The sequence below is a fragment of the Anas acuta genome, chromosome 1 (genome assembly GCF_963932015.1).
Source record: "Anas acuta chromosome 1, bAnaAcu1.1, whole genome shotgun sequence".
NCBI classification, from domain to species: domain Eukaryota; kingdom Metazoa; phylum Chordata; class Aves; order Anseriformes; family Anatidae; genus Anas; species Anas acuta.
The window spans coordinates 79,656,738-79,681,164 of record NC_088979.1 but is presented as its reverse complement, the minus strand read 5'-3'; the positions used below and the strand labels follow the sequence as shown (position 1 = coordinate 79,681,164).

At 41.8% G+C, this 24,427-nt stretch overlaps 1 protein-coding gene across 8 annotated transcripts in view; it reads right to left on the bottom strand.

Moving 5' to 3' along the window:
* CDKL5 (cyclin dependent kinase like 5) overlaps positions 1–21,860 on the bottom strand; it is a 131,187-nt gene extending 109,327 nt beyond the window's left edge. For 2 of the 8 annotated variants that reach the window (XM_068684005.1, XM_068684069.1), the window contains exon 1: positions 21,785–21,859. The gene's annotated coding sequence lies outside the window, so the exon portion shown is untranslated. Of the gene's footprint in view, positions 1–5,155; positions 5,300–9,808; positions 9,830–17,330; positions 17,656–21,784 lie in introns of those variants that run through there. The other 6 variants (XM_068684090.1, XM_068684080.1, XM_068684097.1 and 3 more) reach the window with 5 other exon arrangements.
* Positions 21,861–24,427: the final 2,567 nt, after the last annotated feature.

Genomic DNA, 24,427 nt, shown 5'->3' with positions numbered 1-24,427 from the left:
TCAACCCCCTAGCCGTTTTATCAATTTGTATCACAGCTTATTATTTGGGATTTCTGAAAGGGCTGACGTGAATGATTTTTTCCATTACAGGAAGAATAATGAACTCTGCAGCCTGAGAAGAAATACTTTAAGTATTTGTTCGGTGCTGTTTTGTACTAACTGGAGACTCAGCCATGCTCTTACCAGTGCCTTCAAAACTCTTATTTGGATGATGCTACTTTGCCATTTCAATACCATGGAAAAAATTAACAAATTCTGCTGCTTGGATTAACACTGCAGATTAATATTGATAATTGGATTTACATACCTGCCAAGAAAATCTGGTTCACAGTTCATTCACCATATTATTTCTATTAAGACTTAGTATCAGTCACTGTATCCACGTGGTCAGAAGGGACCACACAGTAATATCATTACAGCATGATGAACAGCAAATGAACAAATCACAAAGAAATGCTTAATTGTGCCAACACATTTTCCTAATACAACTCAGAATTTCTACTCGTAATTTTAAACATAAAGTTATCAGATTCGTTTTTGGAACTACCTTTGTGTTCTTGTGAATAGGAAACGTTACAACTGGTTAAAGAATGGTATTTGGGAGCAGCACACTTAGCAGTTAAATATTGTTTAAATACAGATTATGAAACCTGTTGTGCAGCTTAGTTAAACTGAAGCCTTAAAGAAAAGGAAAAGATGTTTGGTGATCTATACCGATTAACTAGTAGCAATATCATTTGCCATGAACCCAGATTTCACCTAAATCCTGAGGTTTATGTCTTTAACATCGGTGATAAGCCTGCCTGTAGACAGCAGCAACAACAGACTACCACACAGCAATTCAGTACAAACACTGCTGTGTCCCATGTGTTGCACAAAAATGGCATCCCCCATAGCAACTCCAACACAGACTCACACAGGTCTAACTCATTGCTTCGATGTATACTAAGGACTTACATGCTATTAAATTCCCTGTGATCCAGTTTCATACACCTTTAACTCTTGCTTTAGGATTACAGAGCAGAACACCGCAAGAATAGGTGGACATTTGAACAGACTTATAATGCCATGGTGAAGAATTACTAAGTATTATTACTTCTGTGTCAACAGCAACACCTTACAAACAGAGCATTGTTCTGATCCATACTTTCCCACACCAACAGCGATCTTTGCAGATACACTGTGGTTTGTATTGACAAACACTATGCTTTGCAAGTCAGCCTCAGTAGTAACATGTGAATTGCAACAGCAGCATAAAAGTTGTTGGACAAACTGCTGTCGCAAAGGGAGGAGAACACTGGAAAATAAGCAGTTGAGTGCAAAGAAGTTTTCTCATGTTACATTCACGCTACATGGCCTGTGTGCATTTAGGAGAGAAAGGAAAAATGGCTGGTAAGACTAACTGTCATGTACATATATATGAAATAGGACTAGGTTAGAAAGTTCAGAACTTCAGCCATGGATGGAAACTGTTGTGATAAAAGACAGGACATTAACAGAAATCACGTAGATGCTTATGAACATGGTTTAACAGCACACTTGGTAGCCCTAAATTAATGGTTGAACCTGATTGTCACAGAATGGTTTGGAAGGGACCTTAAAGATCACCCAGTTCCAGCCCCCCTGCCATGGCAGGGACACCTCCCACCAGCCCAGGCTGCCCAAAGCCCCATCCAGCCTGGCCTTGAGCACCTCCAGGGATGGGGCATCCACAGCTTCTCTGGGCAGCCTGTGCCAGTGCCTCACCACCCTCTGAGTGAAGAATTCCTTCTGAATATCTAACCTAGATCTACCCTCTTTTAGCCATTTAAAGCTTTTTAAAACCATTGGGGCCCCAGAGCTGAAGGCAGGGCTCCAGGTGGGGTCTCACAAGAGCAGAGCACAGGGGGAGAATCACCTCCCTCGCCCTGCTGGCCACGCTGCTTTTGGTGCAGCCCAAGATATACAGTTGGCTCTCTGGGCTGCAAGCACACCTTGCCAGCTCATGTCAACCTTCTCATCAACCAGCGCCCCCAGGTCCTTCTCCTCACAGCTGCTCTCAATCCATTCATTCTCCCCCAAGCCCATATTTGTGCTTAGAATTGCCCTGGACAAAAAGCAGGGCCTTGCACTTGGCCTTGTTGAACCTCGTGAGGTTCACACAGGCTCACCTCTCAAAGTCCCTCTGGATGGCATCCCTTCCTCCCTCCAGCATGCCAACTGCACCACACAGCTCGGTGTCATCAGCAAACCTGCTGAGGGTGCACTCGATCCCACTGTCCATGCCACCAACAAATAGTGTTAAATAGTGCTGGTCCCCGAGGACCACCACTTGTTACTGATCTCACCTGGACATTGAGGCGTTGACCTCAACTCTTTGAGTGCAACCATCCAGCCAACTCCTTACCCACCGAGAGGTCCAACCATCGCATCCATGCCCTTCCAATTTGGAGACAAGGTCACCATGTGGGACAGTACCAAATGCTTTGCACAAGCCCAGGTATATGATGTCAGTTGCTCCTTCCAGGGGTTCCCAGAACCTCCTATTCTCCTCAACTCATAAACTGGAAAAAGGTATTTCTTCACTGTGCTCCACAACCTACTTGATCACCATGGTAATTTCACAAAAAAAAAAAAAATAATTGCCTGTTCATGGTGAGAATCTTTAGGAAACTCACACCTCTGATATTAAAAATACAGATTGCAGAGCATGCTGCCATAAAATAACCCATTTGCTCTCATCATTGTCACCACATCGAGAAGTTTGTGATGCTCTTCTTGTCATTTTGTTAATTCAGAAGCTTAACCCACAGACAGAAAACAAGCAGAGTTTACCAATGAATTACAGAGGAACTGCTTAAGAGCTAATTAACCAGCTGCAGGTTGAACATGTATTTGTGAGACTGAAAAGAATATGGTAGTGCCTTGTGATCAGATTATAAGCTGCTGAGCAACCCTGTTTGTAACTGCATAAGCAACATCTGTGAACCACTGACAGCTGAGGAAAAAATGCTCAGACGTTCTCCTTAGTCATTCACTGCACTTCCAGAATACAAGCGAAATAAACAGGGTGCACCTCAAGCTGGAGATCAGGAGATTTTTTTCCCTTCAAATTTGAAAACCAAATGAAGTGCAGCAACTGGTTCAGTGACATTTAGATTCAGGTAACTTTTCAAGGTCATTCGACGACAGGTTACAGGATTTTATGAAGCATTCGAATGCTGTTTTCAGATAGGATTAAATGAATCTTAAACCTTCACTTCTGAAAACACATCTTCTTAGAAAAGATCCATAACCACAATAGAGATTAAAAAAAAAAAAAAAAATAAAACCACACAAAATTGGTCCAAGAACCACCACAAAAGTCAAAGTTTTAAATCAAAAACTCTAAGAGTCAGAATTAATTGCTATTATTATAAGCCCTCACCTTGAGATAGAGCAACAGGTTCTAAGTGATCACCAGATCTAGGTGACCTGGCTTGAGCAGGTCTTGGATTTCCACAGGTGCTTTCCAGTCTCTAATACCGCAACACTTCTGGAGTTCTCCTAAGACTATGGTGTATGGTATTACATGGAAAACAGGAAAGCATTTCTCAAATGGACAGGAGGAGTGCAAAACTCCACGTGTTTACGTGACCTCTCCCTACAGTGTCTTGGTCCATGGTTAACTCCTACATTTTAACGTTCTTGTACTTCTTTGAGGCACCTATTAGTTTTCTAATCATTGCTACCCTCTGTCCCAACATGCGTAAACCAAGAGAGTTCTTAAACACAGTATTGCTGATCTTGTCTCTGCTGAAGGTCAGTTAGCTGTTCTTTCAATGTAAACAGTCTTCTGAATTTTCAGAGGATTTCTTTTTATCTTCCTCTAAAGGAAAAAAAAAAACATAAAACCACAAGAAGAACAAAAAACACAACAAATAGCTTTGCTTCTTTATTCCCCGTGTCTTCTATATTCAAGAAACCAATTTGTTATGTTGCATAATGTAGTGCAGTTGATGCTTCTGTGCATAGCACAACAGCAAGTAATTTTGGCAAACGTTCACAAATGGCTGTGATTTTCAGGGATGGAACAGCAATTACAACTTCTGTCTTGAAATAAAGTTCCACGGCCAAAATGCTAAGACAAAGGTAATGAGATTTTTACTTAATGATCCCTCTTAGAGGCCCCCAGGAACAGAATGATTTCACTGGGCTAGCTTCCTATGCCAGAAGAAGCAACAGGAGCTATGCTATTTTGACTGTGAAAATAAGATGGAGATAAAAGATAAACTTTAACATTCTTTGAAGATGCTGCAGCCCAAAACAACTGCTCAGGACATTCTAGGTTAGCTGGGTTTGCCTTACCAGTGTATTAGCCCTTGTGACTTTTTCTTTTTTTAATAGCAGATGACTTATTAGCTGTTCAAGTTCTCTACTTTGCATTATAAAGAGAATACTGTCAAGTCTAAAAAGCAATAACAAAACACTGTGGAATAGAAGTCAGACTACTGTGCTGTAAAAACCCTCAGACTTACAAGCCGGACACTGATGAAACTGCCAACTAAATGTATGAAAATGCTTCAATGCTTCATGGTCCTCTCAGGACTTTAGGTTTTTAATTTGTCCTAGAGATAAAGAAAATTTACTACAGTTTACTATTTTGAACATCGAAAAAGAGAAAAAAATCTCAGTGAGAAGTTACTGAAAGGGATCAGAGCGGGTATTTTCATTCCCACAGAAACAACAGGATTTTGCCTTCTCACTGCTTGCCCAACTCCAAGTATATTTATGACTCTTCTGCAGTGTACACTCAAACAGTGTACAGGTGACACTCAAACTATCACCTCTGACCTGCTTATGGCTCTCATCACCATGACTTTACCCCCACCAGAATGGATTAAGAGTAGTTCTCTCTTTCTCAGGTTCCTAAAGTTTCAGTAGCCTCAAATTCCTCCATCCTGTTCACAATAAAATACGATCCACTTATGACATCCTCTAAATGCTGATGAAAGGACTACTAATGAAGCAATTTTAATGCACACAGCTTCTTCCACATTAATATTGAAGATCTACATCATGTAATGTAGTTATTATAGTATGTATATAAAAAAAGAGAACTAGACAACTTCAGTTAGAAAATTCCTTATGTAGAATTGCTTGAGGAATTTCTGAAGGCAGCTACAGTACTTCTCACCATTAGGAAATGGATGACATCTTGCCAGCTCCCTCAGTATTTATATACTTGGAAGAGGGACATGAACAGCCAGACCTTCCCTGTTAAAGCAAAACTCTGATTCACCAGGGATTCACAGAATGAACAGCCAGGCACAGGACTTGCAGCTCGAGCAATGGTAGAACTGGTACTTCCAAAACATCTATGTGAAAACAAAGTAAACACCAATTAATCACCTACTCTCCCTTTTATGGGCAGGGAAGGATAAGGTTATTTTTCCTCCTCTGTTTGCTTCTAGCTCTGGTCCTCCCACCTTCCTTGAGTATCATCTTAACTTTTTGACTTGGTTAAAACATTTCTCATTGCTATAAATTTAGACTTTAAGTGAGGAGAGTAAAAATCTTATTCATAACCCTCAAAAAAGTATCTGCTAAATACAGAACCAGAGTAGAGACCTGAGAGTCAATTACCACATCCAGGTACCCAAATTCTCAGTATCTTTCAGATCTCCCTCCTTCACCAGGCACACAGAAAACAGGCAGCATCTTCAAAAAAAAAAAAAAAAAAAAAAAAAAGCATCACGCACTTCTCATAACCTCATAATAGGATCTGCTCCTCTACAGGAAGGAGCGAATGCTACTGAAACCTCTCTATGCACCTTCAGATGCTCCTAGGGGTTTGTTTGTTTTTTTAACCAAAAGTGGATCCTTAATACTGGTAAGATCTGCTGACTGTAGTTAATTCAAAGATTTGTGGAACCGGTGACGTTGCACAAGTCTGCATGAAGCACTGACACGTGCCTCAGCCATGGGGCCTTTAAAGACCCAGCCTTCCTATAACGCTGACATAGCTACACGTTTATGGCCACAGGCCTACTAAATCCAGCATCTGATTTCCAACAGCAGCCAAAAGAGAACATGGTATAGGTCCATGGCATAGTAAGAGCAGTAAAAGCATGTGAAGACAATTCCTCTGAATACTCTCCCGAAGACCCTGCCCCACACAGACAACCCCAAACCTCCTAGTGTCCTCCGCGTGCTCAAGTCAAATAACCTCTGCCTCAAATCTAGGCTTCAGCACAGTCCTGTTCTGTGCACTCTGAAGAAATCAAAGCCATTTCCCAACACACCCCATAAGCTAAAAAGGCCATCATTTGGCAGCAAGACAGTGGTAAGAAGGGCCATTTAACTCAAGGATTATTCACCAAATGCAGATTAAAAATCAGTTTCTTTCAAAATTCAGGTTATCATCCTTTCAACACAAATCGCTGAGTGAAATTTTATAAATTGGCTTGTAGCAGACTAAAGCAGTTGATTACAGTAGTTACTCCCGGACTTACATGCTATTAGTCTTAGCTCGTGGTAAAATGAGTACAGCTTTAGGGAACAGAACAAGCTGAAAACGAATCTTCCTTCACTAACCAACAGTTGCGACTGTTAATGCAAAAAGACCAAGCAATGACTCAACTATACATGTTTGGTTTTTTCCTAAAAATGCTTCATTCATTAATAAGAGGCCACAAAGCTGAGTGATGCTCAAATGTCAGGAGAAAAGGCTCAAATCCCAGAGGAGCCAGCAAAGGGTTATAGGTTATATATATTTCACCTCCAGCAGCTCACGTGAAGCTGAGCACAATTCGGGTGCTCCAGAGCAACCCAGTTTCAGGTTGCTTTTCCTAAACACCGAGAATTGGCTCAAGTGCTGTCTGAAGGAACACAGGAACCTAGAAATTTCCAAAGTGATTAAATTATAGCTCCAGCCACGGTTTATCCCTGTTCTTCTGACTGCGTGTAGTCATGAGTGATTATTCTCATTTTACCATAGGCAGTGCTGGTAAGTGGAGCAATTCAGCTACAGCGCTGAATTAGGACTTCTAGCCCAAAAGGGGAGCCGAGCAAGCAGGAGGGGGGAAAGGAAATGGAAAATAGCACAATTGTTGCACAGGCTTTTTCTACATGAAACAGACTTATAAAAAAGAATTCCCTTTCTTTTCCTTATTGTTCTAAAATTCAACAGTTTCAATATTGAGATACTCTCATTTAAGTTTTGAGAATTAAACTGAACATTTCTAATCTGCTTAAGTCTTTAAAGAAGCCTTTAGCCTCTTTAGTTTTTGCAGATTTGCATTGTCCAAACTACAGTAACCCTTTTTGGCTCTCTGCAACAAATTACTGTTACGCTGATCCTTCAGTGTATTTGCATCCAGTAGCACAGACAGGACATTTACAATAGAGACCAATATTCACCACCAAATAACTTATCCACGCCTTGTGAGAAGAGAGGATCTTAAATAATACATACATTTTCTTTACTAAGTCAAAGTAAAGATCAATGCATACTCGTCCCATCTGAAGCAAGGATCAGCTTTTCACGTTAATTTCAGATAGGCTTCCTGTGCAGAAAGCATGATTTGCTTTCTCAAAACCTTGCATCACTCTGTGTTTTCTTGGGCACCTGGCAGTAAATAAGCCTTTGGGGAATAGTTCTAGTTCAGTACCGCAATTTATTACCGTACATTATGGATAAACTATCACAGCCACATCTTCAAGCCAAACAAAAAAGCGAGGCTAGAGATTTTTATTCTCTACAATTTCACTGTGTATTGCAAATATCACCTGAAGGTAACGGTCACAAAAGCAGCAGGAGAAAAAAGACAAGTGGCTCATTAGTTTCAGTCCTTTTTTTTTTTAAAAAAAAAAAATCAACTGATAAAAACATAGCATCTTCTGAAACTTATGGCAATGATCTTCCTTAATACTACAACTAAAGAGGTTCAAAAGCAAGCACATTTGGGGAGAAAAAAATTGGCAATGTAAGAAAAAAACAAAGATGAAAATCTCACGCATCATACAAGTCTTCTTCCCTTAAGATCACTTTGCATTTATAAAACAGAGTATTTCTGTATCACCAGTGGACTATTTGTCAGAAAGTAACCGTCTAATCTGATACTACGTATGACAAAATTCAGTGCAATTTATTTAACAAAGGCAGGCATTCAACTTCACAGAAAAACAGATGAAGTCAAGTTTATACATGTTTTTTTGCCCCACTGACTGAATATGTACAGCACAGTGACAGTTTTATCTATTCCAACTTGACACGGTGCACATCTGGCATCTAAGAGTGAAGTTCTTAAATTTTATTGCTAAAATAAACACTGAAGTGTTGAGCTTGATATTTCACCAGGATTTTTCCCAACCAAGATTTTTTTTTCCCCCCTCCCTAATTGACATTTGCAGAAGTCACACAAAAAAAGCGCAGAACTGCAGAAGCCTAAGGAACGGAATAACCCACACTGGAAATTTCAAGAACAGAGATGAAGCTGTCTGTAAAATGGGGTTTAACGGCAGATCTCACTTAAGGAGTTATTTCCCACTGTTGGAAAAGAAAATTAGCCTGCTGTTCCTGAGTATAGTATTTGTAAGATACTTTTATAGCTGTATTACAGGGGAAAAAGATACCGCCTCCATTCTCATAAGCATGATTCCCCTCTTATACTTCCACATTCTATCACCTCATTAGTTAATTATTGCTTAAACCCAACCATACACCACCTGCATATTTTACAATAAAGAGACATTTTTTGACTTCTTCTAACACAGGAGTATAACTGAACTACAAAGCGTGAAAGGTAAAGTTTATGTAAGTATGACTTAGCTACTATTAGACCTTCAACCTTCAGGAAAAAAATATTACGAAGATCATAGAGGGTTTTTGTATCCTAATTAGAATAAAACTGCTGAATGTATGACAAAAAACACGTGTATTTCAGTGTGGTGCTGGGGCTGTTATTCTCTTTAGCAAACTGGGAGAGGTGAGATGATAAACCACCTAATCTCTCTGCACACAGTGAATTTGGGTACAAAAGAGCCATGAGATCCAACTCCTAATGTTTACTACAGTCACTTATTAAGTGCCCACCGCAAATATGGTTGTGGAAGAAGAACTCAAAGCTCTTTGGTTAATATTCATCAGCAGCAAGGACAAAGCCTTACCAAAAAAAAAAAAAAAGCAGAAAGCAGTAGTCTAACCCAGCAATTTCTAGAATCAATGTTTAAGCTACTGAAAAGCATCTGAAAACTCTAACAAACAACACAGACAGTAACCAACCTTCATCTTCGCATTAAAATAATTATTGGTAATAGGTAAAGTAATCTCTATCTCAACGCACTTCCTAAATTTACACCGTTCAACAACTGCCCTGTTGTTGACAGCAATCCTAAAGGAGAAAAGTCACACAAAAAAACATTTATATGACAGATTTTTAATCAGACATTCTGGAGGTTCAGCAAAAGACTTACCAAGGTCCTACAAAAAAGGACACTTGTTCGAAGCAAATCTCAGCATAAAACAGCAATCTTTATTAATACAAATTATTAAGAGAGTTAGCCACTCTAAATTTGAGCAGTATTTTCCAACAAGAAATAAGACCCTGCAAGGTTCTGTGAAACTGCAACAGCGAAACAAAAATGCAAAACAATCGAACTGTTTGTATTTCTAATACAAAAAACAAGTCACTTGTCACTATTGTCACTAATCACAAGCAAAAATCCAGAAGAACCTTCCTAAGCTTTCATCTTTTAAATATAAATGGATGAAAGCACAGCAAAGGATAAATGACTGGAACTTCTAAGGAGAAATAGCAATTAACAGTGAAAAGTGATCCCAGCTTACTTCAGTACTCCAGCTTAACTGTAGCCTACAACCTAGGGAGCCTTTTGTGTTGGTTTCTATTCAGTAATCTCGAATGCTCTGAAACAAGAAATTGTAATTTAATTAAAAAAAACAAAGGCAGCTCCAAACAACTTCCGACGCACAGAGACAGGCACAGTGACTCTCTCTCCTGGGAGTCCCCAGAGCGCCCCAACTCAGGTCATTGACAAAGCTGCAAAATCTGCCTAAAATGCCTAATCATCCACCAGCAAAACTTGTTTCTACTTAAGTTTTCCTTCCAGGTGTCTTAAGTAGAATAGCTGAAGGACTTGTGCTGTTAGCATCTTCCAGCTCAATTAAGTTGTGCCTCATCAGCAGGGAGCACAACGCAGGGATAGCTCACAGCACTGCCATACACTGAGAGGTGAGGAAATCTCATCTGTTTGTTTTGCAAAGGGGCTACTCAAACGAGTACATCCTCAACTAATCATTACCAATAGGTGTCAAAGAAAACACCAGCCATTCCTCTACCTCTAAAGGGTATAAACGGCACTATATGAACAATGGTATATGAGGAACAAAGGCAGCACCCTGACCACAGTAGAAGAGAGGCAAGCAAAGGTGAAAACCACACCATGAGTTCAGACACAGTTCAGGAAGTTTGCAGCTTCTACTTAAAGAAAGCAAGAGATTTTGATTTTCTCAGATTCATAACTCTTACTCATCTGGAATTTAGCCCAGTTGATATCTTGGCTTATATTCCTTTTTTTTTTTTTTTTTTAAATGCTGCAATCACAGCTGTACCCAACATCACTAACACAGGCACAGTATTGTCACCCCACTACTGACAGCTTTCCTCAAAGTCAATTTGTAAATGTATTTTGTGTTTCTCCTTCAAGGAGACGACACTTCTCTCAGTTACTGCAGTGCAATTGCTCCACACCTGCTTTAGACTTTTTTTTTTTAAAGAGTAATTTAACTATGTCTCTCCTTTCCCAATGATTTGTTTTTGCTATTAATTAAACAGCAGTATTATTTTTCTCAGGTGGAATTATTAGAACTCATTAAGATGCTTTACAACAAGTATAAAGCTGACAAGCCCACCATATATTATTTTGCTTTGTATTGTTGAGGAACAATGCCTGAAAAGAATAACTACTTCATTTAATTAGATAAAAGGTAAGATGACTTATCAAAGCTGAAGAAATTATTTGAAAAAGTAATCTGGTATGATTATATTCCAGCAGAAGACTTCCTTGAAAGTGATTTTAAAAGGTTCCCCTTCGTGTTGCTATATTTTACACACCATTTGGATCATTCCTCTTCATTTCACATGTTTTGGAGGCATGTTTAAAGGATAGAAATTTCAATATAAGCTGTGGCTTTTGTATGAGTGCTTCCAATTTCCTTAAAAAAAAAAAAAAAAAAAAAAAAAGGGAGAAAATAAGCTGTTTGCACTACATTGTCATCTCTGTTTCTTAAGTAGTAAAAATAAAAGGCATATATACAAGGTATACTCCTTGTAATAATAATTTTAAAAACAGCATCAATACATTAGCACTGTCAGTCCCACCTGCAGGACCATAAATGACTGTAGAGCTGGTCCATATGAGAACCAGTGGCATGCACTAGTACTGGACACAGCAGCAAGACCTCCCTAAGAGCTGCTTCTCAGCCAAACTAGATTCAGTGCAGTATGAAATAAGGCTTTATGTAATTTAAAATCTATTTTTATTTAAAAAAAAAAAAAAAGTTTGATTTACATTTAAAGCCCTGGCACATTAGCCGTATATTTTGTGTATTTTTGTACCCTTATACTAATTCTTAGAGCAAGCACTAGAGCAATTTCTCTAGCCTACGGATACTTATTTGTCCTGCATCATTTGCTGTTCCACCACCAGCCCCACAGAATCCAGACACGATCACACACCATGCTAACAGTAACATATTTCTGCTTTCACTTGCAAAACACAACCAGACAAAAGCATTTTTGTGCAACTGGTGTTATATGTCAGAACAAATCTCAGCTTCTGCCATTCTGCTTCTGGATTTAAACTCTAAATTAAAGCGTACTATAATGCCACTTCTGCTGTAGTATCATGATGAAAATCTGTTCTGTGTAACTATCAGGCACTGGCAGACATTAAGCGATTCACATCGCGTTCAAATTTATTTCTGGTTTTCGGCAGAGAACCTTTACCACCAGTCTGCCATATGAAATGAATATGAAAGCCTCCAATTTCTTTTAATCTGTCCTGCAGTTCCTCAATAAAATGCTGAAGACTATCAGACAAGGAAAAGAAAGTTGGGGAAGATTCACCATCCGTCTCGGAAAAGTAATTGATTCTAGAGGTCCATTTTCATCTTCATCTATCATTTTACCTCAAATGAAACCCAATTACTTCAGCTTCACAGGTGGACTGGATTTTCATCGCAAGAGATACAAACGAGCTGTGCAAGGATTAACAGAGCCCATAAATTAACATCACCCAAATACACATGCTAGATGCAGAGCTGTCAAATCCCACGCTGAGCATTAAGCTCAACCTGCAGCTCCCTGGTTCAAAGCTCTATTGCAATGCTTCCCCTTGAGCATTAGGACAGCTCCTGCTGCCCCGTGCATACTTCCAGGGGTGTCACGCAGCAAGTGCAGGCAATTTTGTCCCCGGCAGGAGGGCTGAATGTGAGCAGGAGCCCTGTGCACAGAGGCAACCTTCAACAGCTTTGTGCTCGACCCTTCCCAGCCATGTAGCCCAACAGAAAGCACACACTCCTCCCTGGCACACGGTGCCCAGCTCTCCCACATCAGGGCTCCAGAGCAGATGAGAAACCTGTACGTGTACCCAGCAAAATCATCCCGCTTCCATCCCTGCTTCTGCTACCAAATTCACAGTACTGTATTCAAACAGAGCTTTAAAGATAGAAAATAGTGTTTTTCCTTTTTGATTACTTACATTTGCAATAGGTGGAAAAAAATCATAGCAATTTCTTGGTACAGCATTCACCACACAACTATTTCTGGAGCAACTTCCATAAGCACTAAGTAGGATTGGGATCCCATCATACAGCCCCAGCCCCAAAGATTTTACAGTCCAAACCCACATTCTTATTTTCATGAATTACACAACCCACACCACTGCCTTTGTATATTTTATTAAGTCATTCCATAAATCCGGCGCTATGTATATTTATTGGACGGGAAAGGTGCACAGAGCATGGAAGTTCGCATTTTGGCAGCGACTCTTCTTTTGTAACTACCACTGCACTTCACAAAGTAAAAAGAAATCACAAATGAAACCAAGGAGCAAAATTCAAGAACTGAGCAAAAAGTTGTACTAAATCCTAAGCACTGTAAGATAAATCCATGAGAAGTTTGACAGTAACAAAGTGAGAACTGCAACTACTGTTTTCATAATTCTTTTAAAATCTGAGATATTAAAGTGTTTGTAAGAACTAGTACTTAAAAAAAAAAAATCACATAACTGTTGATGTTAAAGGGAGAAAATAAAGTTCACTAAGTAAAATAATTTATTCACGTTTCCTATAGTTGAACCACCTTTCTTCACTAGCATTAAAGCTTGATGTAGGCTAATTATTTGAAAGGACAGCACATTTCTTCATTGTCAATTTCTTTGAAGAAGAGCAAGCTAACAAGCTTGATCTGCCATTTCATTTCCAGTGGAACAGCCAACAATAGCTCAAACGTTATTTTAAGTGAATGTAACTGGAACAGTCACACAAAAGGTCACCCATTTTACTGGTGTGGAAAAATACAGGACGGGCTTCCTGGCCTCCCAGGGTTGTTCAGTTCTTTGTATGATCAAAGCCAAGTAGGCTTTGGCCTTAATACAAAAACCTTCCTATCTCCCCTCATCCATGCACATTTGCAACATGCTTTCAGTTGCTGCATATTGTTGTTACTTGTATAGACAAGTTTGACTTACCCCATAAGGGAAGGAAAAAAAGTTTGATTTACCCCCATGAGAAAAAAAAAAATAAATAAATCTCTCAGTCCCCAGACTTAGAGCTAAAATAATCCCAAGTTTCAAACAAATCAACTACAAGCATACACGTGTTGTGTTGTTGTGTTTTTTTCTGAGTCACAATTTGAGTCAGCAGAAGCAACTAAAAAACAACGATGCTGACAGAAGTAAGGCCATGTTTTTCAAATACGCTGCTCATTCACAGAGTTTTAGGCAATTAAAACATCAATGTGCACAGCATTTATTGAAGTTTTTAAAGATCTCCAAACAACAGAACAGCTATTTGGTTAGGAAAAGCAGAGTCAAGGTTCACCTTCTGAGAATCCTGTTTTCTTATTACTGCTGTGGGCGTCCCACGCTGGCACCTTCACACTGAAATTTGTTTTTAATTTCTAACACCTATAAATAGTTTCTAAAGCAAGTCAAGTAACCAATTTGTTGTGTGGAAGTCAAAGAATTCTTGAAACCCTGAAGCATACAAGGCATTTCAGCTCTGCAAGTTTTTCAAGAAGTATTTCAGTGACCTCAATTTGTTTTGCTGTGCTATAGGACCTCTGCCACACACACACACACACCCCATTTTATATACAAGGTTCCACATCTGAAGTTCCTCCTCGTTGGCTGCCACTCTTTCTCCTGCATCCAGCTCATATTTCTGTCCCCAGTTTTGTAGGATATGCACCATCCCTTACCCACGTACATCAGACGATGTTTTGCCTGCAGTTCTCTCCCTTTTCCTGTTCTTCGTGATAGGTTTTAACTGAGCAACCTCCCCACAATTCCTTTAAAGATGAGAAACTCATTAAACCCTTCTGCATAACCTATGTCAGGCAGCACCAAACAGGCCTTCCACAACTCCAGGTCCCATGGCCACCCATGAGCACAGCATCCCCAAATCACCCCTATGATATCCTACACATATATATAACGAAATAATCTGTCACAACAGCTTCACATCTCTCCTGCTTTCCATATTACCTTTAGTTTGCCCAGAGGCCTGCAAGCAACATGCCTTGGTAGAGTCTGACCACAGACACGCACAAACCAAGATGCCCATTTCTTGCCCAGTCTCTCTTCTCTAACCATCTGCTTGTTTCCATAAGGCCTGGATGGCTGCATCAGAGTAGGAAAACACCGCCCCTCGCCCAAAGCTGGCTAAAAATTGACCAAGTGGCTCAGAAGTTACGGGCAGGGTGGGAGGACGAGCTAGTGGACAGATGAATGGACAGATGTAGCGACTGCATAAACGCCCTTCCCTCAAACTAAATTAAGGCTTTCAAGTCCCACCTGTTCCACAAAGCACGCCGTCAGCCCTAGCCACTCCCTGCATCAAGGTTTTCTGGTTTATAATAGGCTATAGTGCATAAAGTAGTAGCTTTAGCCTGTAGACTCACTGGATCAACCCAGCACTGACTGTGCATCACGATGCACTGCTACCGTGCTCCATAAATAACTGTCTCGAAACACAAGCTGTACCCAAACAAGATTTCACAGCTAAGTAGAAAAATAATGGTTGCTTAAAAACATCATAATGACATATAATTTTTAAAATCCTTTGTAATAATAATGCCAACAAAAAGGAGAAAAATAAAAAAAAAAAACACCCCAAAATCCTGTGTTTGACAAAACATGGAAAGATGTAGGAAAGTAAAGAAAGCCTACTACCAATTAAAGGAACTGCAAAGGCGGCTTGCATTTCAACAGCCTAAGACTGTGTGAAGAGATGGAGAAGAAGCTGTGCTAGATAAACAGATGGATCAGGAATGTGTGAAGAGGTCCATAAGGTAGGCTCAAGTTTTTGAGGCACGAAACTTCTGAAGTGAGTGTAGACTCCGTGTAGGTGTTTTCATACAAGGATTAGTTAAGGTGAAGGTGGATTTTTTTGGTTCGTTTTGTTGTTGTTGCTTTTAAAGGTAGACAACAACCTACTACATGAACTTGGCTGGAGTGGTAGATTTGGGGATACTGGAACTTCCTTTGCTGCCAAGGAAGGCTGGAAATATTTTTGCCAAGGTTAAGCAAACAAGCAGATGACAACATTGTTCATGCTGCAGATTAACAGCAGGAAAAGAAAAGAAGGGAGGGAATCTGAATCAACAAGAAAAAAAGAAAAATGTTCTTGCACCCAACACATTTGTTTCTTTTTGGCTGCAACTCTCCTCCCAAGTGCTCAAAGGAAGCTAATGCAGCAGTGCCATTAAAGCAAGCATAGCATAGTGAAGGTGTTGTGAAGGGAGAAGAAAGTGTAAATTTCACACAACCTCTCCCTACTGATATTTCAGGAACACATATATATAGAAATATTCAGGAAATATATATATATATCTTTATGAAAACACTGCTCTGAGCAGAAGGCTTAGCCAGACAGCCTCCCGAGCTCCCTTCCAAACAGAACCCGGATTCTGCGTGCACGTGCAATTAGGGAGGTTTTACAGGAGAGCTGCCTTGTAATGCACAAGGCACTGCCAAAAAAGCAGCAAGCCACCAGGAATTCCTCTTGCTGAACAACTAAAAAGCATGAAATAGGCCTCTAACATCTTGATGACAAGTATGACTTCAAGATACCCCACATAATCAGATTAAAAACAGCAGCAAAAAGGCCGAGGAAGGTTTTACTCTATACTTACTAATACATAACCTCGCTTCAGTCAATGTCCACCCAGCAATCACAAAGATATCGCTAAGGGAAGTCCACATGCTGAGATTCATCCTGAGTGAAATATTAACATCTCTCGTCACTGCTAGGACAACTGCTTACTTTCTGATTAATGAACAGCTTTAACTTTTGGATGAGGGGTTTTATACATAATTCTTTTTTTTATTATTATTAAAATATTTCTATTGGTACCTAACGTGAAAAGCAAACTCTAAGTTACCACAAATCTGTACCCATCCCCTACTCTAGCAACCCAGAAAATACTTAAGAGCTGCCAGTATGTCTATCAACTAGCCTGAACAATATGAATTTGACATCCCAGTTAAAATGTGAGATTAAAAACATTTTCACATATTATACGAGATGCTGTATGTTTTGACAGGTCCAAGATCTCTTCACCCCCGGCTTGAGTCATATAAAAACCCAAGTCTGATGGGCCCCAATCCCGCACACACTTCTCCATAAGCAATACAACTCAAGTTGAACATATGTTTAACTTACGACATGCGCACAAATAGCTGTAGAGAGGGCTTAAGTGACTCCAGGGAGTAAACAAAATGCTGCCAAGTGCTCAAAATAAAAAACAGAAGAGGAAACTTTTCCTGCAATTTGTTTTCAGCTACTGTAAAGTTTTACTGAACACAGCACGTTGGCGGAAATTGGGAACAAGTGTAGTAGCTCTGACAAGAACAGCAGAGCTGACTGTGACAGATGCCTACCTTCCACGCTGTTTGGTTCACTACTATTTCAGATAATAGTCAAAACATAACATAAAAACAAAAAAAAAAAAATCACCATCTTAGAAGCTGCTGAACAATCAAACTACATTACATTTAGTCATGGAAAACTGCTCCGATGAATTTGCAATTAACATGATATGCTACAAGATGCAAGGCGCTCTCACCAGTGGTTGCAAAAGCCAGCACAGAGTAATATCCAACGTCTTTCAGCAAGCTTCTGAAGCTTTTCCACTACAGGGCTCACATCAGAGCGCAGCTCTCTCTTCACCACTGTCTTGGAAGCGTTGTCCAGATGAAAGGGAGAGGAGAAAAAGAGAGCCCTGCACACCAGGCATGGCAAGCCTGCAACATTCAGGGCATGCTGGACCTTCTGCTGTTCCAACACCAGCACAGTGCTGACGCACGCGTAGGCAAATACAGAGAGCTCGTGAGATGTGGATCTCCTCCAGAAAATAAAAGGACCTTTTTCAGATTAGGAAATGTAGCACTAAGCATGGAGCTTATAAACACAGATGTGTTCCCTCAGGTTTCAATTTCATTCCCAAATTTCTGTGCTTGAAAGATAAATAACCAAGCCGACGTTCCGGTTGCCAGCAGCCAGCTCACGAAGTTACCCCCGAGCTCGAGGATGGAGGAGGCTGGGGCGCCTTCCAGCAGCTGCCCGCCAGCTCCAGCTCAAGCAACTGCACAGCTGAGCAGCTGCTCTCTTCCTAAGCACTAAGCTCAACGTAAAGCTGGTGCACTGCAGGTGATTCAGAGCCTGATAGGCACCCCTAGAAAATTATCAGCTCTATGGGAACCAAATAAAAATAAATGAACCCGTATCAATACCGCAAAGCCAACTTCCAAGAGTTTGAGAGCCACGGGTTCCTGCCTCAAATACAAGGGCTTTATAAATGGCTGTTAGATGGCGAGAGCAAACAAAGCACAGCTCTAACAAACTAAGCTAAATAAGAACCTTCCACCATAAAATAAAATAATAACAATAAAAAACTTCAAGCGTTAACCATTTCTCCGAATTCTCTAGGAACGTACAATTCCTACAACCCAGTAGGACTTTTCAATGTTGACACCTAACCATGAAGAAAAGGCTGGGGGGGGGGTTGCTTTCCTATTCAAGCTCCAAGATTTATTTTTTCTTTTTTTGTACACTGAATAGTTGAATAAATATTTGATTCTACTGAGCCACATCCTCCCCTTCCTTCAGTTGAATGGAGCAGTGTTACCATTAACAGCCGTATTTCCATAGTCATCTGCAAGAAAAGATTAACAGAGGCAGCGATACAATTCGGCAGAATAATGGAGCCCTGTGTGGCTGGCATAACTGTGATTCAGCTAAGAATTGATTCGCGCTTTGTTTTTTCAGAGGCTAAATTTGGTGGGGGGCTTTATTTTTATTTTTAAGTATTGCCAGGCAACCGTTTCTCAGGAGTGCCACCTTCCTTCTTCCAAAATAAATGTCAATGTTAAATTAAGCTATGCTATTATTTAAAAGGCATTGGGAAAAGGGTTAATTTTCAAGACGTTAAGGGGCAATTCCAGCACAGGAAGGCTCAACCTGCTCAGATTTGAAGGACAAGCCTGAAGGCAAGCTAGAACACCGACATCTCTTCTGAAATAACAATAGAAAACTGGATCTCATTGCACTAAAGCTAGAATTAAAAGCTTCTGGAGACCTAAACATTCCAGCATCACAGTCAAGCATTATGGAAAGTCATCGTGTATTAACTGTAACTGTTTATTCCATGCACATTTTCCTCATTTTAAGAGGAATAAAGTCCAACGCAATGGATTATTTTCAATTCCACTGCACCTAGACATAACTTAGGTGCCAGCCCTTTGGATGAAGAGAGAAGCAGAGCACAACTCTGACTTGAAAGCCCGTACATTCAGGTGGTTATTCGTGCTGAAAATAACCCAGGGACACAGGCAAGGCAGCTCTTGGCAGGCTAGCTTATTCCTACAGGGCTCTCATGGTTGCCTCAGAGAAGGGAAGAAAAAAGAAAACGTGGGCAGCTGTGCGCACCCACAATGTTCCTACAGCAGCAAAGTTTAAGGCACGCAGAACCTTTTAAATTTATTTTGGCCCCTCATGGTGCTTTCAGGATAATTATGAATTATTTCACTATCTTATTTAGCACAGTGATAGAGAAATATACTGAGATTATCATGTAATATACTGAGATTGTCACGTAAACAACAACAAAAAAAAAAGCTTAGGCTTAAAAGGTGGACACACCAGCATTGCGAACATTCAGAAGTTCAACATTTCTCCTTCATCGATATTTAATATTATTAAACTGGGCAGACTCAGTAAGAGGGCTGATGGTCTAATAAGTACACCCAGAAAGCCATTATGTATTGTTTTAATACTCATTTTAATTTATAGCGTGAAATTAATTCTCCCTGCTTCTGATGCAGAAAGCTGTTATTACTATTCACAAACAAATCCCTTTGCACCAAGACATGAAGGTACAACCCTTGAATTGTCTGGTAAAACAAACAGAGGTGGAAGAGAACAAAGAGTGGCCTTCTAGACAGAATTCTGCATTCAGAAACAGGAAATAAACTCTATTCCTCATTATATCCCATACATTCTTTATCTATAGCACATCACTGGCCATTCTCTCGCCTTGATCTCCTGATGTGGAAATTAAGATGAAAGCCTAGAGCTGTTCGGCTTAGCTCATGAATGTAGTGCTAAAATTCTCTAAAATCCTCAAAAATAAGTTGTGACAAACGCACGCCATTCTTGTTCTGTTCACATGATGAGCACATAGAGCCTTCACACACCTTCCACATCAGCCCATTTTCAGAGCAGATCCACGTTTGTGCTCTGCTCAGATTAAGCATGGATGCTCCAAAAAAATCTCATAAATACGAGCTCATACCTTGTCCAGAATTTAAGTAATACCTAGGAAAACTGCTGTTTTTTCTATCTTCCAGATGTCTACTGCTGAGCATTGTGTGTTCCAGAGAGCACGCTAACGCTTACACGCGCCTGGTTTTCGAGAGCGTCCATATATAGGCAGCATTATAAATAGCTATTTTTATAATGGAGGAGAACAGGCTTTTCATATAGGAGAGAGAGCCTCCTGCATATAGAAATTGTTCTCTTATTCCACCTTGTTCTTGCAGCGTCAGCTCGCCTCCCACTCACACAGCCCTGCTGCACACAACAGAAATAGCCACTGCCAGTGTCAAACCGCGCTAGTACTACAGCTAACTGGACCAGCTCTCCAATAATAGTTTCCAACAGGCTAACCCAAACCTCTTTATTATAAAGACATTTTCTTCACAGCAACCGTGCATTTTTTTAATGTTTTCCTGTGGCTATTTCACTGCAGAAAGACTTATGAAATTGATATTCTCGAGGGCTTTGTTAAAAGCGCAGAGCTACAGTAAACATTTCAATACCTGAACCTCAAAGGGCATTTTCTCCTCATTATTTTTGGGCTAAACTAGAAGGATCCACGTAGAGCGTTAAAACAGAACTGCAATTTCTTTGTTTAAACACCTTGAGCTTTAAGAAACGAGGCAGAATGTACCACCTACAATGCTAACAGGTTCGATAAAACTGATCGCAAAGTGAGACAAAAGGAAGGAAGCAAAATGAACTTCTGGGTTTAGATTTGGTTTTGGAGGCTGACACGATAAAAATACCTGTCATGGAGCAACACCATATATCAGATTCGCTGAAGCTGTTGACGTTCAAATAATGCTGGCTGTGAGATGTAATAGTTGGAAGTGAGATGTAATATGTATATATTAAACGTGCGTGGTTTTAAGCGATGCTGGCTGCTCTCAGCCGCAGGTCTCAGCCCTGGCAGCAAGGAACCCAAGCAGCCCTAGGTGCAAGGCACGGGTGTAGCACTCGCATCTTGCAGCAAGCGATCGCTGCTGCTTCTACGCTGCCCCTTTCCTCCTCGCTCCTTCCCCCAGCCTCGCATGCAGTGCAGCTCCCTGCACCTCAGCAACACCCCAGGCACCTCAGCATCGCCACGACCCCCACACAACCCTGAGCAAACGCCGCATTTTGGGGGGAAACCCTGACAAATAAGGCTGGGAGGGGGCTCCCAGAGGTGCCCTCTGCCCCATACCCATCCACAGGCACCCCAATTAAGGGGATTAAGGGGGGGGGGGGGGGGGGTTCCCCATCCCCATCCCCAAATTGTGCCATTTCCCACCGGCTGCCCCCAGCTGCGTGGGCGCGATGGCAGCAGGCGATACACCTCCGCCGCTCGGTCCACCTATTAAAATGGCGCTCCGTGCTCCTACTCCGGGCAGGTAGATTTTATATATATATAAAAATAGCCTTTTTTCATTTTTTTTTTATTTTTTTTTTTTATTTTTTCCCCCCCTCCTCTCCTCCCTGCCGCACGCACAAAGGCAGCCCAGCCCCTCCAACGGCTCTGGCTGAGGCGTTGAGCGGCCGTTTAACGGCCGGGGCGTTACCCCCAACACCGCCCCCAGTTTTGGGGGAAAAAATCCCCCCAACGCCCCCCGGGGACGGCGAACGGCAGCGGGCAGCGCCGCTCAGCTCCAGCCACGGAGCCACTACCCCGGCAGCCGGCGGGGCTGGCAGCCGGCAGCTCGCTCCCCCAGCCCGCGCCCCTACCTCGCTCCGGATCGGCTCCGGTTCCGCTCCGGATCGGCGCCGGCTCCGCCGCTCCCCTCACAGCCCCGCCGCCGCCGCCGCCCCTTGGCCGCGCTCCCCCCGCCTCTCAACGCAAGCCGCTAGCCGCCCCGCCCCGCCCCCGCGCCCGGATTGACGGCTCGCCCCACCAATAGCAGGCCGGGGAGCCGGCCCCAAGCCCCGCCCTCTGTAAATTTCCACCAATGGGAGCTGGCCGTCAGCCTGCCACCGCTGCCACCGCCTCTCCCCTCAGCCTTCCCGGCAGGCTCGGGTGGCGGGCGGCTGCCGGGCAACGGCCGCGGGGCCGGGTTGGGGACGGGGGACAACGGACAGGGGACAAGGGACAAGGGACGGGAACAAGGACAAGGGACAGGGCTGGGGACGTGGACAAGGACAGGGACAAGTGACAAGTGATAGGGACAAGTGACAGGGGCAGCAGTGATCCCAGCATCCTTCCCATAATCATAACTCAAAAATTTAAATTGAATTTAAATAAAGATATAACCCTACTGACTAAACGTAATGTGTGCTACCCGTGTTCGCACTCCGTACATCACGAACGCCTGTTGTGGTCCTTAATCGCTCCCCTCCGCCTGTGCTGGCTCCAGGACGGGAGGCAGTGGTGCTACCGGTTACAAACGAAGATAAACGACTTAACGCTCAAAAATAACGAGCTGAGCTTCCGGTGACATATGCTAGCAATTAGAGCAATTTTATTTTTTTCTCTTCTATCCGTGTGTCTCGTCGTTTCAATGTGAGGCCAGATTGTAAGCGACGTGGTGGTGCGTGTCGAGTTCCTGTGAGAACAAGGAGACAGGAGCGTGGCTGTGGCAAAGTCTGAGGGGATTTTTTTGTTAAAACTCCACAAAAACAATTTTATTTTCCTACAGTGCTTCTCACAAGTAACCATATTCACACACTGACATGCTGTAGTTACTATTTTTACTGAGAGCTGCCTGGGTTTGGGTGTTTCTCACAATAAGCTGCGTGATAGAGCGGATAAAACGCTTTGTAAGAAACCTTCGTCTTGAGCTCTGCTTTAACAAGGCCAAAGTTTACATGCCAGAAATCAGATATCACAGCCCACTTGTCTTCTGGGTTTCTTCAATATATTCATAATAACATTGTTCTCCCTCGCCTTGTGGTTATGACAGAAATGTCAGAGCACAACAGCTCTTTGTTTACTGCCTCCAAGAGCTCGAGGCTCGTTTCACGCAGCCAAAAAGACGGAATTTTCTAAGGTGAACCCTTGCCAATCAGGCATGGGTGTGGAGCTCAAGCCCCTCTCTTCTGACATGTGTCATGGTCTATAATGAAGGTTTTTTTTGTGAGAAGCTGGGCTAGACTCCACCAAGTCACTAAAATAGGAAAAATGACTCTGAATATATGATATATATGAATATATATATCATATATATTCATATATATATATGAATATATATATCATATATATATTATATATAGAGAGAGAGAGTCATAATATATATATGACTCTGAATACAAATAAGAAGTGGGTCTCATTCATAATAAGATGCTGTTTTTAGGCATTTTTCCTATACAAAGGAGAGGAAAATGCCCAAGTTTGGACCACCTAAGTGTCACTTTTTCAGGGACTCCAGATTGGGGCATGGAGTGATCGAGGCCAGAGACAAATGCACGAAGAAGGCAGACAGATTGCCTCGGTTCCTTCTTTGGTCCCGCAGGCACTAGCTGGCTCCGTGTCAGGTTGGCCATCCCGCACAGATCGTAGCGGTCTGATCCATTCTGCTGGAAATGGCGTGAAGTGCCAGGCACGTGCCTCCTCGAGGAGCCTGCACGGGTCACTGCACCAGCGGCAAGCATACTGGATCGATGGCTACACGACATTACACAGCCTCGGCAGCAAGGGGCTGCTCACCCGCTGCATCCCTGCCGCACCACTGGCACTCGCAGCCAGGTGATGGACGCAAGCATCGATGGGCATACGGGGAGAGGCATGAGGATATCAAGTGGGCAGCACTGGCCGTACAGCCCCGACAGGTGTAAACATAAATGCACGGAGCAAAATGGGAGCGGAGCATTTTAGAGGAGCTTTTACACAGGAAAAAAAAAAAAAAAAAAAAAAATCAATGGGAGTTTCGCCTAGCTGGAAAGTGGAGAAATTGGCACACAGATAGGAGCAGATTATTCATTATTCTTGCTTGCAGTGACATTTCATTACATACAGAAGAAACAAATACCATGAAGAAGTGAATAGATATTGTTTCTTTCCTAGGGTCTTGAGAGAAAACAATGCAACAAAAGGGAGTGATGCTGCTTTTATTATTACTCTCTACAAACTGGCTGTTGCTTTCCCAGGAACTATGCTCTCAGTTGAGCAAGCAGTAATTTAAAGAGTGTTTTGCCACAAATTTCCTATGCAGCATTGCATATTTAATAGGTGCAATAAAGGCTGACAGTCACAATTCTCAGGTGGTAGAGTTTGCTGTAACTGCGCTGACATCCTTTCACAAAGCTTTTCTTGAAATGTGTATTTTAAAATGTGTAATTTGCCAGTATTGCTCTTGAATGGGATCATTTCATTTCGAACACTGGGCTCACGATCAAAGAGTTATGGCTTTGTTCCTCTGCGTGATCATTTCCACG